Here is a 10,621-nt window from a genome sequence, read left to right as displayed (position 1 = left end):
AGGTTGAAAGTAGTGACGAGCTGGAACATAGGTCGGGTCCAACACCAATAGCTAATAGTAGTTCATAAGAATGTAGATCATATAAATAAGAATGCAACTCAAAGACAAAAATGCTCAGCTTTTTCAGAGTTTCCCGAAAATAATTTCACTTTTCAAGAATATCAGTGAAAACTCAAATCATTTATTGAAATCGTCGTAAAATATGAGATATTTTGAAAATAGTAAATTTTTCCAAAAATTCTTTCCATAATAAATTATTTGTTTCGTTTTCTTTTCAGATATCAAGTGTGAAATACCTCTATATGCCCATATATCAATGTGTCTAAAAAGGTCATGAGTGACGTGCTACCGTACAACATGAGAAAAAATGCATCTCTATGCCTGTATGTCATGTGTGCATGCAAATGCTATGTATCTCAGAGATGAATCATGTACTCACACTCTCAGAGTACTCAATCTCACTGTCTCACACTTTCTACTCATCATGCTCAACCACTCGGTACTGTATATGGCCCAGACGACCCAGGAAAATCTATCCCGAAATATATACAACACTAATTATAAGTTACCCAGTATCGAGGAAAAAGGGCAATCTAACCCTGTGGAGAAATCTTTCTCCAGGTATCAAGTACTTCGGACAAACCTATGTCCAGGGAAATTGTGAGGACCCAAAAGGCCATCACTTGTTTAAAAAGGAAATTATGTGTTCTGAGGCCTTGAAAACCTCATTTAGAGTCACCTCGATTTGCGTGCACAGTCCGGGCGCATAGCCGGAAAGCTTAAATATGAAATTCTGTGAAAAATAATAAAATTTGGTTATAAAATGAGTTAATTTGACTTCGGTCAACATTTTGGGTAAACGAACCCAGACCCGTGATTTGACGGTCCTGGAAAATCCGTAGGAAAATATGGGACTTGGGCGTATGCCCGGAATCGAATTCCGAGGTCCCAAGCCCGAGAAATGAATTTTCTTAAAAGAAATTATTTTCTGAAACTGTTTAAGGAAAATTGAAATGAAATTTACTTAGAACATGATGGTATCGGGGCCGTATTTTGGTTCCGGCGCCTGGTACAAGTCTTATATATGATTTAAGACGTTTTCGTGAAATTTGGTGAAAAACGGAGTTTATTTGACGTGAATTGGACTTCCGGTTGAGGAGTTATAGACTTTGAGAGTTCTTGATGAAAACATTAAGTTTTGAGGTTTAATTCATGATTTTACATGCTATTTTGATGATGTGATCGCACAAGTAGGTCCATATGATATTTTTGAGTTAGTATGCACACTTGGTTTGGAGTTCTGAGGGCTCGGGTGAGTTTCGGGTAGGTTTCAGGATGTTTTAGGCTTAAAACCAGAAGTTGCAGGTCTCTGAAACCACCAGTGCGGTCCGCGGTCGACCTTGTGCGGTGCGCGGTGGAGGCTGTGTGGCGCAATCGACTTTGTATCGTCCGCACAGGGCATTGTTGTGCAGCCGCAGTCGACTTTGTACGGTCCGTACAGGGCACTGGACCGTAGTAACCTTAGGAAGGCCTGTGAAGCCGCAGTCCATTTTGTGCGGTCCGCACAGGATGTCTGAGAGGGGTATAAAGAGACGGGATTTTCAGTCATTTTTCATTTTTCAAAACCTCAAAAACGTAAGAGGCGATTTTTCAAACAACCTTTCTTCTCCAAATCAATTGTAAGTCATTTTAAACTAGTTTTCTTCAATCATTAACATCTTTTAATATGATTTTAACTTCAAATCAATGATTTTTATGGGGGAAATTGGGTATTTTGGGTAGAACCTAAGTTTTTCAAAAAGTGGGGATTTAGACCTCGATTTGAGGTCTGTTTTCAAAACAAATTATTTATTTGAGTTCGTGGGGGAATGGGTAATCGAGTTTTGGTTTGAACCTTGGGTTTTGACTACGTGGGCCCGGGGGCGATTTTGACTTTTTGGGTAAAATTTTGGAAAACTCATTTTCATGCATTCAAATTGATTCATTTAGCGTTTATTGATGTAATTAAGTAACTTATGGCTAGATACGAGCGAATTGGCGGTGGAATCAAGGGGTAAAGCTATAATTGAATCGTGAATTGTGTTCGTGGCATCGAGGTAAGTGTTTAGTCTAACCTTAGCTTGTGGGATTAGGAGTTGTGTCATATTCGCTATTTGCTTCTTGTTGAGTACGACGTATAGGCATGGTGACGAGTATCTATACATTGGTCTCAAGCATGACCGTGAGTCTTATATTGTGATTTTCATGATTTAGTTGTATTATTCATGCCTTGGTGAAGATTTCTAATTGTTGTATAAAGTTTGTGGAAAGAATTGTGACCTATGAACATTGAAGAGCGTTGGCTCAAGTTGTATAGTGAAATTGTGAAAGTATAAGTGACAATTGAACTTTTAGAGCATTGGCTCGATTTGTGAAATGAGTTGTGAAAGTATAAGTGATAACTGAAACTCTAGAGCATTGACTCGAGTTGTGACGTGAATTGTGAAGTAAGAGTGAGAAAGAGAAGAGATCATTATGTTGCCCCCCTTGCCACGATATGTTTGAATTGTGGTTCTCTTGCATTGTGTTCTTAATTGATATTACAGATGCTTAGGTTGATGATTCTTTGTGTTGGGTAGGGATTATGGGTATAGCTGAGGTAGTTAGGTGTCGGAATGAGGTTGGTTATAGCTGAGGTAGTTAGGTGTAGTAACGAGTTTGGTTATAGCTGAGGTGGTTAGATGTTGTAACAAATTTAGTTATAGCTGAGGTAGTTAGGTGTGGTATCAAGTTTGGTTATAGTTGTTTCTCTTTGCCGGGACGTGATTTCTTTTGCTGTCGAATCCCTTATCGAGACAGTGTAGACCTTATTGATCTCTTGTCGGGACTCTCGTTATAATTGTAAACATTATATATGGATCGGGTTGCACGCCGCAACAATATTATATATGGATCGGTTTGCACGCCACAACAACATTATATATGGATCGGGTTGCACGCCGCAACGATATCATATGTGGATCGGGTTGCATGCCGCAACAATATTATATATGGATCGGGTTGCACGCCGCAACAACATTATATATGGATCGGGTTGCATGCCGCAACAATATTATATGTGGATCGGGTTGCACGCCGCAACAAAGATATAATAAAATGGGAACGGGTGGTACGCCTACCACAAGACAGGTGAAATGGGAGCGGGTGGCACACCTGCCACGAGATATGAAAAGAAAGTGAAATCTGCTTTTGTTCCTTTTTTCTTGTTAGTGGGTGGTTTTGATTCTTAATAATTCTCTTGATATTCTGTTTTACCTGCTATTCCCCGAAGCATGTTTCCATCTCCCAACTTTACTTGTTTATTTCTATATTTCTTTCACGTTGTATATAATTGAACTGAACAGGTTTATTTGGTATTTTGGTCCTAGCCTCGTCACTAATTCATCGAGGTTAGGCTAGGCACTTACCAGCACATGGGGTCGGTTGTGCTGATACTACACCTTGCACTCTTTTGTGCAGACTCCAGTGTTGTGGACTTCGGACCGCAATGAGATTGTTGATTCTTGAATATCAGGCGACTCGAGGTAGTCCTGTAGGCGTCTGCAGGCCTTGGTGTCTCCTTCTATCTACTTTTTTATTTCTTACATGTATTTCCAGAAATAGTGTTGTAATTAATTCTTTCAGACCTTTATTTGTAGTATTCTTAGACCGTCTGTGAAACTATGACACCAGTTCTGGGTAGTCGAGACTCAAACAATTGTAATAGATATTCATGTTCAGATGGCTTATTTTTTTCTTCTGCTTATTTTATATTCCGTTGTTTAAATTATATTTTTTCGTAATTGTTCAAAAGAATAAAATTGGTAAAAAAAGGGTAGATGGTTCAATAATTGGCTTGCCTAGCTCACATTAGTAGGCGCCATCATGACTCCCGAGGTGGGAAATCTGGGTCGTGACAAGTTGGTATCAGAGCTATAAGTTACATGGGTCTCACAGTTCACAGACAAGCTGAGTAGAGTCTGAGGGATCTGTACGGAGACGTCTGTATTTATCCCCCAGAGGCTACAGAGTTAGGAAAAACTTCACATTTTTTCTTTCATGTCGTGCGGTTCTGTTTCTCAATGCTAATTGAATTTCTACTCTTGTCCTTTCGCGAATGGCGAGGTCATATACCGCTTCTTCAGCCGAGCAACAACAGCACAGACCGGTGATAGATTAGCTTCATTTTCGGAGGCTTTGTGAAGGTTGTATAAGTTTCACCAACCTCTTCACTACTACTTTCAGCGGAGCATCTTCTGAGGATCCCCAAGACTTTCTAGGCAGTTGTCATGAGGTTCTCAGGAACATGGGGATCGTGGAGACCGATGAGGTCGATTCTGCTACTTTTTGCTTGTCTGGATCCGCCAAGGCTTAGTGGAGAAATTATTGCTTGGCTAGACTAGCCGGATCGCCAGCTTTGACTTGGGAGCAGTTCACGCAGTTATTCCTGGAGAAGTTTCTTCACATCACTTAGAGAAAGGTATTAGAGGTGGAGGTAGAGATGCTATACGTGGAGGTAAAGGTATTAGAGGTGGAGGTGCAGGTACTATTCTGGTTTGTGGTAGAAAAGCTTCGATTTTATTTTGCACCGTATCTGGTCATACCTAGTGATTCTTTGAATGCCGCTGTTTATGTGTCTACGCCGATGGGTGATTCTATTATGGTAGATCGCGCCCATTGTTCATGTATATTGGTTATTGGAGATCTTGAGACTCGTATAGATTTGCTTCTTTTGTACATGATTGATTTCGATGTTATATTGGGGATGAACTGGTTATCACCTTACCACACTATCTTGGACTGTCATGCCAAGACTGTGACCTTAGCTTTACCGGGTATGCCTCGTTTAGAGTGGAAAGGGACTCCTGGTCATTCTACCCATAGTGTTATCTCTTATGTGAAGGCTCGGTGCATGGTCGAGAAGGAGTGTTTGGCCTATTTGACATATGTTCGTGATTCTAGTGCTGAGGTTCCCTCTATTGATTCTATGCCCATTGTTCGTGAGTTTCCTGAGGTATTCCCTTCAGACTTGTCGGGTATGCCACCCGACAGGGATATTTATTTTTGCATTGATTTGGCTCCGGGAACTCAGCCCATTTCTATCCTGTCGTATCGTATGGCCCCGCCTGAGTTGAAAGAGTTGAAGGAACAGTTGCAAGACTTGCTCGAGAAGGGTTTTATTAGACTCAGCGTTTCACCGTGGGGTGCGCCGGTGTTGTTTGTCAAGAAAAGGACGGATCGATAAGGATGTGTATTGATTACCGGCAGTTGAACAAGGTTACGATCAAAAATAAGTATCCATTGCTGAGAATTGATGATTTGTTTGATCAGCTTCAGGGTGCCAAGGTATTTTCAAAGATTGACTTGAGATCTGGCTATGATTAGTTGAGGATTAGGGAATCTGATGTCCCTAAGACAGCTTTTCGCACTCGGTACAGGCATTATGAGTTCTTGATTATGTCATTCGGGTTGACAAATGCCCCAACAACTTTCATGGATTTGATGAACCAAGTGTTCAAGCCTTATTTGGATTCGTTCGTGATAGTCTTCATTGATGATATTTTGATATATTCCCGCATCCAGGAGGAGCACGAGCAGCATCTCAGAGTGGTTCTTCGGACTCTGAGGGATAGTCAGTTATATGCTAAGTTCTCGAAGTGTGAGTTCTGGTTGAGTTCAATTGCATTTCTTGGTCATATTGTATCAGCAGAGGGTATTTAGGTGGATTTGAAGAAGATTGAGGCAGTCAAGAACTGGCCTAGACCAGCATTAGCTACAGAGATTCAGAGTTTCTGGGGATTGGCAGGCTACTATCGTCGGTTCGTGGAGGGGTTTTCATTTATCGCAACCCCGATGACCAGGTTGACCTAGAAGGGTGCCCAGTTCAGATGGTCGAACGAGTGTGAGCCGAGCTTTCAAAATCTTAAGATAGCTCTGACTACGGCACCAATGTTGGTTTTGCCCACAGGTTTAGGGCCTTATATAGTCTATTGTGATGCATCTCGTATTGGACTTGGTGCAGTGTTGATGCAGGATGGCAAGGTCATTGCCTATGTTTCGCGGCAGTTGAAGATTCATGAGAAGAACTATCCGGTTCATGATTTAGAGTTGGCAGCCATTGTACACACATTGAAAATTTGGAGGCATTATCTGTATGGCGTGGCATGTGAGGTGTTCACGGATCACAAAAGTCTTCAGTATTTGTTCAAGCAAAAGGATTTGAATTTGAGACATAGGAGGTGGTTGGAGTTGTTAAAAGATTATGATATCACTATCTTATATCACCCGGGAAAGGCCAATATGGTGGCCGATGCGTTGAGTAGGAAGTCAACCATTATGGGCAGTCTTGCTTATATTCCGGTCAGTGAGAGACCGCTTGCTTTGGATGTTCAGGCTTTGGCCAATCAGTTCGTGAGGTTGAATGTCTCTGACCCCAGCCGTGTGCTAGCTTGCATAGTCGCTCGCTCTTCGTTATTGGAGTGTATCCTTGATCGACAATATGATGATCCCCATTTATGTGTCCTTAAAGACACGGTGCGGTGCGGAGGTGCCAAGCAGGTTTCCCTAGATGATGATGGAGTTTTGAGATTGCAGGGTCGAGTTTGTGTGCCTAATGTGGATGGACTCCGAGAGTTGATCTTAGAGGAGACCCATAGTTCCCGGTACTCTATTCATCCGGGTGCCGCAAAGATGCATCAGGATTTGCGGTAGCATTATTGGTGGCGTAGAATGAAGAAGGACATCGTTGCATACGTGGCTCGGTGTTTGAATTGTCAGCAGGTTAAGTATAAGCATCAGAGGCCTGGTGGTTTTTTTCAGAGGATTAATCTTCCCAAGTGGAAGTAGGAGCGGGTTACTATAGATTTCGTTGTTGGACTCCCGCAGGCTCGGAAGAAGTTTGACGCAGTATGGGTCATTGGTTATAGGCTGACCAAGTCAGTGCATTTCATTCCTGTGGCAGTCTCCTATTCATCCGAGAGGTTAGCTGAGATCTATATCCGGGAGATTGTTCATCTTCATGGTGTGCCTGTGTCTATCATTTCGGATCGAGGTACGCAGTTTATCTCACGTTTCTGGAGTGCATTTCAGCGAGAGCTGGGCACTCAGGTTGAGTTGAGTACAACATTTCATCCTCAGACGGACGGGCAGTCCGAGCGGACTATTCAGATTTTGGAGGATATGCTCCGAGCCTGTGTCATCGATTTTGGAGGTTCGTGGGATCAGTTCTTGCCTTTAGCAGAGTTTGCCTACAACAACAACTACCAGTCGAGTATCCAGATGGCTCCTTATGAGACTTTATATGGTAGGCAGTGTCGATCTCCGGTTGGATGGTTTGAGCTAGGAGAGGCTCGGTTGTTGGGTACGGATCTGGTTCAGGAGGCCTTGGATAAGGTCAGGATTATTTAGGATAGGTTTCGTACAGCTCAGTCCAAGCAAAAAAGTTATGCAGACCGCAAGGTTCGAGATGTGCCTTTTATGGTTGGTGAGCGGGTATTGCTCCGAGTGTCGCTTATGAAGGGCGTGATGAGATTTGGGAAGAAGGGCAAACTTAGCCCTAGATTTATTGGCCCGTTTGAGATTCTGGATCGAGTGGGAGAGGTCGCTTATAGACTTGCATTGCTGCCGAGCTTATTAGCCGTGCATCTAGTGTTTCATATGTCCATGCTTCGGAAATATCACGACGATCCATCCCACGTGTTAGATTTCAGCACTGTCCAGTTGGACAAGGACTTGTCTTATGAGGAGGAGCCGGTGGCTATTCTAGACCAACAGGTTTTCCAGTTGAGGTCGAAGAGTTTTCCTTCTGTTCGTGTTCAGTGGAGAGGTCAGCCTCCTGAGGCATCGACCTGGGAGTCCGAGCCCGATTTGTAGAGCCATTATCCCCATCTTTTCCCCGACCCAGGTACTTCCTTCTTCTATCCATTCAAGGACGAACAATTGTTTTAGAGGTGGAGAATGTGAGGACCCAAAAGGTCATCACTTGTTTAAAAACGAAATTTTGTGTTCTGAGGCCTTGAAAATCTCATTTAAAGTCACCTCGATTTGCGTGCGCAGTCAGGGCGCGTAGCCGGAAAACTTAAATATGAAATTATGTGAAAAATGATAAAATTTGGTTATAAAATGAGTTAATTTGACTTCGGTCAACGTTTTGGTTAAACAGACCCGGACCCGTGATTTGACGGTCCCGGAGGGTCCGTAGGAAAATATGGGACTTGGGCGTATGCCCGGAATCGAATTCCGAGGTTCCAAGCCCAAGAAATGATTTTTTTAAAAGAAATTGTTTTCTGAAACTGTTTAAGGAAAATTGAAATGAAATTTGCTTAGAACATGATGGTATCGGGCCCGTATTTTGGTTCCGGCGCCCGGTATAGGTCTTATATATGATTTAAGACGTTTCCGTGAAATTTGGTGAAAAAACGGAGTTTTTTTACGTGAATTGGACTTCCGGTTGATGAGTTATGGACTTTGAGAGTTCTTGATGGAAATGTTAAGTTTTGAGGTTTAATTCATGATTTTACATGTTATTTTGATGATATAATCACACGAGTAGGTCCATATGATATTTTTGAGTTAGTATGCACACTTGGTTTGGAGTTTCGAGGGCTCGGATGAGTTTCGGGTAGATTTCGGGATGTTTTAGGCTTAAACCCAGAAGTTGCAGGTCTTTGAACCCACCAGTGCGGTCCGCGGTCGACCTTGTGTGGTGCGCGGTGGAGACTGTGCGGCCGTAGTCGACTTTGTGCGGTCCACACAGGGCACTGGACCGCAGTAACCTCAGGAAGGCCTGTGCGGCCGCTATCCATTTTGTGCGGTCCTCACAGGGGGTCTGAGAGGGGTATAAAGAGACGGGATTTTCAGTCATTTTTCATTTTTCAAAACCCCAAAAACGTAAAAGGCAATTTTTCAAACAACCTTTCTTCTCCAAATAAATTGTAAGTCATTTTTAACTAGTTTTTTTTCAATCATTAACATCTTTTAACATGATTTCAACTTCAAATCAATGATTTTAATGGGGGAATTGGGTGTTTTGGGTAGAACCTAGGTTTTTCAAAAAGTGGGGATTTGGACCTCGATTTGAGGTCCGATTTCAAAACAAATTATATATTTGAGTTTGTGGGGGAATGGGTAATCGAGTTTTGGTTCGAACCTCGGGTTTTGACCATGTGGGCCTGGGGGCGATTTTTACTTTTTGGGTAAAACTTTGGAAAACTCATTTTCATACATTCAAATTGATTCATTTAGCGTTTATTGATGTAATTAAGTAACTTGTCGCTAGATACGAGCGAATTGGCGGTGGAATCAAGGGGTAAAGCTATAATTGAATCGTGAATTGTGTTCGTGGCATCGAGGTAAGTGTTTAGTCTAACCTTAGCTTGAGGGATTAGGAGTTGTGTCATATTCGCTATTTGCTTCTTGTTGAGTACGACGTATAGGCATGGTGACGAGTATCTATACATTGGTGTCAAGCATGACCGTGAGTCTTATATTGTGATTTTCATGATTTAGTTGTATTATTCATGCCTTGGTGAAGATTTCTAATTATTGTATAAAGTTTGTGGAAAGAATTGTGACCTATGAACATTGAGGAGCGTTGGCTCAAGTTGTATAGTGAAATTGTGAAAGTATAAATGACAATTGAACTTTTAGAGCATTGGCTCGAGTTGTGAAAGTATAAGTGATAACTGAAACTCTAGAGCATTGGCTCGAGTTGTGATGTGAATTGTGAAGTAAGAGTGAGAAAGAGAAGAGATCATTATGTTGCCCCCCTTGTCGGGCTATGTTTGAATTGTGGTTCCCTTGCATTGTGTTCTTAATTGATATTACGGATACTTAGGTTGATGATTCTTTGTGTTGGGTAGGGATTATGGGTATAGCTGAGGTAGTTAGGTATCGGAATGAGGTTGATAATAGCTGAGGTAGTTAGGTGTGGTAACGAGTTTGGTTATAGCTGAGGTGGTTGGATGTTGTAACGAGTTTGGTTATAGCTAAGGTAATTAGGTATGGTATCAAATTTGGCTATAGTTGTTTCTCTTTTGCCGGGACGTGATTTCTTTTGCTGTCGAGTCCCTTACCAGGATAGTGTAGACCCTATTGATATTTTGTCGGGACTCTCGTTATAATTGTAAACATTATATATGGATCGCGTTGCACGCTACAACAAAATTATATATGGTTCGGGTTGCACGCCGCAACAACATTATATATGGATCGGGTTGCACACCGCAACGATATCATATATGAATCGGGTTGAGCGCCGCAACAATATTATATATGGATCGGGTTGCACGCCACAACAAAGATATAATGAAATGGAAACGGGTGGTATGCCTACCACAAGACAGGTGAAATGGGAGCAGGTGGCACGCCTACCATGAGATATGAAAAGAAAGTGAAATCTGCCTTTGTTCCCTTTTTCTTGTTAGTGGGTGGTTTTGATTCCTTAATAATTCTCTTGATATTTTATTTTACCTGTTATTCCCCGAAGCATGTTTCCCCCTCCCAACTTTACTTGTTTATTTCTGTATTTCTTTCCCGCTGTATATAATTGAACTGCACAGGTTTATTTGGTAGTCTGGTCCTAGCCTCGTCACTACTTCGCCGA

The sequence above is a fragment of the Nicotiana sylvestris genome, chromosome 9 (genome assembly GCF_000393655.2).
Source record: "Nicotiana sylvestris chromosome 9, ASM39365v2, whole genome shotgun sequence".
Classification (NCBI taxonomy): domain Eukaryota; kingdom Viridiplantae; phylum Streptophyta; class Magnoliopsida; order Solanales; family Solanaceae; genus Nicotiana; species Nicotiana sylvestris.
This window is presented reverse-complemented; position numbering follows the sequence as displayed.